The sequence below is a fragment of the Eptesicus fuscus genome, chromosome 8 (assembly GCF_027574615.1).
Source record: "Eptesicus fuscus isolate TK198812 chromosome 8, DD_ASM_mEF_20220401, whole genome shotgun sequence".
Lineage (NCBI taxonomy): Eukaryota > Metazoa > Chordata > Mammalia > Chiroptera > Vespertilionidae > Eptesicus > Eptesicus fuscus.
In genome coordinates, this window is record NC_072480.1 from 9,819,656 (window position 1) to 9,826,155 (window position 6,500).

At 45.1% G+C, this 6,500-nt stretch overlaps 1 pseudogene; it reads right to left on the bottom strand.

The window, feature by feature from the left end:
• Positions 1-341: 341 nt before the first annotated feature.
• Positions 342-5,100, bottom strand: LOC103295629 (ataxin-3-like; annotated as a pseudogene).
• Positions 5,101-6,500: the final 1,400 nt, after the last annotated feature.

Here is a 6,500-nt window from a genome sequence, read left to right on the forward strand (position 1 = left end):
AATTACCTACACAGAAGGGAAGAAAAGAAAACCAAATGTACAGGGAAGTTCTGTGGCAAGAGCTTATTAGCTGGTCTGCAAAAAGATCCAAGAAAAAATGCCCCAATTTTTGACATGTTAGATATTGAACACTAAAAATGAAAAATGAACATTTAGAAAACTATTTTAAATTTATTTAATTGCTGAATGCCTTTTTGGCTAGTATTTGAAGAGTCATTATTCAGTCCCACAACTGATGTATTTTGCCATGTTCTCACATTTTTGTTTGCAAACCACTTAAAAGACTTATTTCCTCTGTTGAACATTGTTCTTTTACATATTATCAAAATGGACCCTTTGCTTTAATCACACAAATATGAATATTTTAGATATTTTGTAAAATGTATTACTTTTTCTCCTGTTATGAAATTATTTCTAACAGTTTCTGAAGACATAGTCACAGCTACCTGAAGCATGTCTTTCTCACTCATATCATCACCAAGATCACTGCCAAGTGCTTCTGAACTTATGGTTGGTGTGAAAGCTGTTTGGTGGCTCCTACTGCTGTTGCTGCTGCTGCTTTTCAAAGTAGGCTTCTCTTCTCTTCCATAGCTCTTCTGAAGTAAGATGTCTTCTGACTTGATGTCTGTTGAATATCTTGAGATATATTTTTGCAACTGCCTTGCATACTGAGCTGAACAGCCCTGCAGAGATCTGCTTCTTCATCTTCCATATCAATTTGTTGGTGACTTAGTGCCAAAGCTCACTGCAAATGTCCCTCATCTTTATCTAACATTCCTGACTCATCATTTGCTTCTAAGACTCGTCTCATATCTATTTTCTAGATTCTGTTCTTTTAGTTGTACTAACTCTTTTTGCTCCAATAAGTTTTGGTCAATGCATCTGTTGGACCCTGAACATTTGCAGGAGTAGTTCAGCTTCACAATCTGAAAGATCACCCTTAACAACAAATATAGAATAATCTGTTGTAATTGAGCCAAGAAAAGTGTATGGCATGTATCTGATATTAATTCTAGACCCATCAAGAGAGAATTAAAGTTGAACCACTGTTTTTCTAATTTTTTAACTGTAAACCAATCCTAATATATAAAAACCCTGGGTCCGTCACTTCAACAATGACTGGAAACTCAACCAAGCAGAAGTCAATCCTGCAGTCAGTGCTGGGTTGCCGTGGTGACCCAGCACTGACTGCTATGGCTGCAGGTGCGGTGACCCAGCACTGACTTCTGAGGGGGCTGCGAATCACACCTGGAGAGAGGCCTGAAGGGAGAAGCAGGGTCTGATCCATAGCCTCTGTGGAAGCTGTTGATCAGCACTTGCCTCTCTCTCTCCAGGCCTGGCCATCAGCCACGCCTCCATTTCTCTCCAGGCCTCCACTGGGGCTGCTGATCAGCCCCACCTTTCTGATCAGGCCCCATTGATAGACCCAGAGACACTGCCTGACATAGAAACTGACCAATCAAAACCAAATCTGGGTGAAGTGTGAGGAGCCAATGGCTGCTTAGGAGGTGGAGCTTTTGACACTGACTTGGCATAGAAACTGACCAATCAGAACCAAATTGGTCGGCAGAGGAGGTCAATTGGGGGCGAGATCAGGCCAGTAGGAAAGAGCAGTTGGGGGTGAGATTGGGCCGGCAGGGGAGGGCAGTTGGGGGCGATTGGGCAAGCAGGTGAGCAGTTAGGTGTTAATCAGGCTGGCAGGGGAGCAGTTAGGAGCCAGCAGTCCCGGATCATGAGAGGGATGTGCGACTTCCGGTTTAGGCCAAATCCCTGTAGGATCGAGCCTAAACCGGCAGTCAGGCATCCCCCGAGGGGTCCCAGATTGGAGAGGGTGCAGGCTGGGCTTAGAGAGCCCCCTCCCCCAGTGCATGAATTTCATGCACCGGGCCTCTAATGTTTTCTATAATTGCATACAAATGACCTTTCATTTATGAGATTGATCTCGAGCCTTCGATATGCTGGACTATTAAATAGGATTAGTTGTAAAACCCAAATTGTCAAGGTATTGCTTATAACTTGAATAGAGAAAAACCACTACCATCCATTTTTCCAGAAGGCTGCTATAAAAATGTGCTGTAGTCTTTACTAATAATGCCTTCTTCTGCCATTCTTTTCTCTTCTCCATCTAGCTGATGTGCAATATAAGATAATTCCACAGGGCTAAAATACCCTCCTTGCAAAAGATTATTCAAGCAATATTGAGCACACAGTGAGCCTTCTTGTTCCTCATCAAAGATCAACAATACATTATTATAATTATTACTGTTTATGTGTTTTTAAATAACCTGAGATTTGAAAAGAAGATGGAGTATATATCTATACAGTTTGTTATATTAACATTCTTGTTTATCATTTCTGCTTCTACCTTTTTTGTGTGTCTAAAACTATTTTAATAGACTCTGTCTTTTGCTTAAGTCTACCATCTTGAATTTTCCATGAAACTTGTAACAATTTTAATCACCACATTTATGCCAGCCTCTGGTCTTCTATTGATTGCGTTTACACTATGCTGATAACTAGTTATCATTAGCCTAACCCCAGTACAGCCCTTCCAAGCCTGGATATTACCATTCTGGTTGGAAAATTTTATCTAGCCTATATAATAAAACTCTAATATGCAAACTGACCAAACAGCAGAATGATCAGTCACTGTGATGGGCACTGACCACCAGGGGGCAGACACTCAATGCAGGAGCTGTCCCTTGGTGGTCAGTGCACTCCCACAGGGGGAGTTCCACTCAGCCAGAAGCCAGGCTCACAGCTGGCAAGTGCAGCGGTGGTAGTGGAAACCTCTCCCGCCTCCCCTGTAGGTGAGTGGTAAGGAGTGAGGGGTCCTGGACTGTGAGAGGGATGTCTGACTGCCAGCTTAGGCCTGATCTTTGTGGGGATTCCTCCCCTAAGGGGTCCTGGAATGCAAGAGGGTGCAGGCTGGGCTGAGGGACCCCCTCCATGCACAAATTTTGTGCACTGGGACTCTAGTTGCTATATAACACAGATCTGTATGTTAATGACAATTCTATTGATTTCTATCCCTTTAAAAAGTGGGAACTTTAAATTTTACATTTGAAGAGTACTTATTTATTCATTCTTCTTTTAGTGGATAGAGTATGCTTGGCAGATACATGGCCTCATCTACAACTATTTAGAGGAAAAAAAGTTAAAATTAACCTGAAGAAAAAGGACCCCTATATTCCTTGGAAATTCTTGTCAATTTCTCCTAGTCAAATTTATAAAAGAGTTGTTACAAATTAGGAAAAAAAAAAAAAAAACTTCTAGCGAAAGTAAAAATACAATATTACAGAGAAATTATGGAAAATACTAGAGGCCCGGTGCATGAAATTCATGCATGGGGCGGGGGGGGAGGGTGTCCCCTCTCCAATCTGGGACCCCTTGAGGGATGTCCGACCACCCAATTAGGCCCAATCCCGGATCGGGCCTAAACGGGCAGTCAGACATCCCTCTCACAATCCAGGACTGCTGGCTCCCAATGGCTCGCCGGCCTCTGCCTGATTGCCCCTAACCATTTGTGCCTGCCAGCCTGATTACCACCTAACCACTCCCCTGGCAGCCTAATCAACACCTAACTGCTCCCCAGCTGGCCCCATTGCTTCTAACTGCCTGCCCCTGCTGGCCTGGTCACCCTTAACTGCCCTCCTCTGCTGGCCCTGTCACCCTTAATTCCCCTCTCTGCTGGCCTGATCGCCCACAACTGCCCTCCCCTGCAGAACTGGTCTCCCCCAACTGCCCTCCTCTACTGGACCGGTCACCCCTAACTGCCCTCCCTGCTGGCCTGATAGCCCCAAACTGTCCTTCCCTGTAGGCCTGGGTCCCTCCCAACTGTCCTCTCCTACAAGCCTGGTCCCCGACCAACTGCCCTCCCCTGCAGACCTGGTTCCCCCCAACTGCCCTCCCCAGCAGGCCTGGTCTCCCCCCCCCCCAACTGTCCTCCCCTGCTGACCTGGTCTCCCCCAACTGCCCTCCTCTGCTGACCAGGTCACCCCTAACTGCCCTCCCTGCTGGCCTGATTGCCCACAACTTCCCTCTCCTGCAGGCCTGGTCCCCCTCAACTGCTCTCCCTTGCTGGCCTGGTCTCCCCCAACTGCCCTCCTCTGCCAACCTGGACACTCCCAACTGCCCTCCTCTGCTGGCCTGGTCACCCCTAACTGCCAACAACTGCCCTCCCTTGCAGGCCATCTGTGGCAGCCATCTTGTGTCCACATGGGGGCAGCCATCTTTGACCAGATGGGGGCTGCCATCTTGTATCTTGGAGTGACAGTCAATTTTCATATTACTCTTTTATTAGATAGGATGTTTTAAATACTATATAGTATTTTAAATAGTAAAGAAGTCAATTTGCTAAAAATCAATTCACTAAAAGTCAATGTTCTGAAAGTCAGTTCACAGAACAACCAATCACCCAATGACCAATAAAAAATTGTATAAAGACACAGAAAACATAATCTATCATAATTACTTGTAATGACCCATTTATTTAAAATGACAATGAGGCTTTTAGAGAAGATGGCAGTGTAGGTAAATGTGATACTTGCTACCTCCCACAACCACATCAAAATTTACAACTAAAATACAGAACAACCATCATTCAGAACTACCTGAAATCTAGCTGAATAGAAGTACTACAGGTAGGGAATTAAAGAAGAAGTGCATCAGAACTCGTAGGAGGAGCATAGATACATGGAGGGAATCGCAGAACTGGCTGGTCCCACACTCACATGTGGTGGTTTAAAATCAGGAGGGATATTTTGACTGTGGAGGTTTCCCTGAGGAGTGAGGGGTCTTTGCCCCACACCAGGCCCCAACCCAGGGTCCCAGAGCTGGTAAGAGAAGTCTCCACAACTTCTGACTGTAAAAATCAGCAGGGATTGTGGCTGAGTGACACAGAGACTGCTGGAGTCCCGGGCAGTTCCTCTTAAAAGGCCCATGCATGGACTTACTTCGACTCACTCCCTCTGAGATTCAGCACTGGGGCAGCAGATTGAAAGAAACCTATGCCACTCACAGAGGAACTAAATTGTCCGGAATCAGGGCAAGAGCTGGAGGTACAGCTTTCTCCCATACAAAAGTGCTGGCAGAGGCCATTGTTCCTTTGCTGAACCCTCCCTACCACAGAGCTGACAAGCTGTGCCATATCTGAATCTCCATCAATCTGGCTCATACTATTTGACCTGTACAGTGATTCCCTGAGACCCCACCCCTCCTTACTTTCAAGTTCATCCAAAACCATTTCCAGTGGCTTTTCCATACAACTGGCCTCTCTTCTCTCATTTTAATTTCCTAAAATCTCTCAAACAAGCAGCACCTGGCATTAGTGTCCCATGTACTTCTCAATAAGGAGCTCCAGGCCTGACACTAGTGGCAGCCCACCCTAGTTCATAGCTTGGCCTCTCTCTGGCATCTCCAAGCTCAACACAAGTAGAAGCCATCTGCAGATTGCTTTGTAGCTCATGCTGGGCGGCCTCAGACAGTGCACAGGCAGAGGCTTTTTGCACCTCCTGGGAGGTCCCAGAGCCAGTACACCTGGTAGTCAGCTTCAACCACACACGATTACAATCCTACCACCTCCACAAGTGACACAAGCAAGTGGCAGACTCAGTGAGCACCAAAGCCCAAATGAAGCAAGTCCTGCTCCATAGGGTTGGCTCCTGCACAGCAGCTCTCCCACTATAGTCACAGGTGGTCCTTTCATCCAATTAGCCTGGAGGTCAACTCTTCCCAGTGACACCAACATACATCAAGGATCAACTATAATCAGACAGTGTACATAATTCTCACAGGGGTGCACATGGAGTGCCCAGCTCAGGTGACTGGGGAGGCTGAGCCACTGGGCCCCACAGGACACCTACTACACAAAGCCACTCTACTAACTCCAGGAGACATATCAGATCTACCTAATGCATAAAAACAAACACAGCCAAAATGCAGATACAAAGAAATATATCACAAATGAAAGAACAGGAAATATCTCCAGAAAAAGAACTAAATGAAATGGAAGCAAGAAAACTACTAGAAACGGAGTTCAAAACAATGTTATAAATATGCTCAAGGAACCTAATGAGAACTTTAGGGAACTTAGCGAGAACATCAACATAAAAAAGTCAAGTCAGAAACCAAGGATACACTAATTGAAATAAGGAATAATTTACAGGGGATCAATAGTAGAGTAGAGAACATTGAGAATCAAATCAAGAATTTGGAATACGAGGAAGCAAAACACCCAATAAGAACAGCAAAAAGAAAAAAGAATCAAAAAATATGAAGATGGTGTAAGGAGCCTCTGGGACAACTTCAATTGTACCAGCATTTGCATCATGGGGGTACTGGAAGGAGAAGAGAGGGAGCAAGATATCACATAACTATTTGAAAAAATGACAGTAAACATCCCTTACCTGGTGAAAGAACTAGACATACAAGTCCAGGAAGCACAGAATCCCAAACAACATGAACCCAAAGAGGCCCACACCAAGACAAATCATAATTAA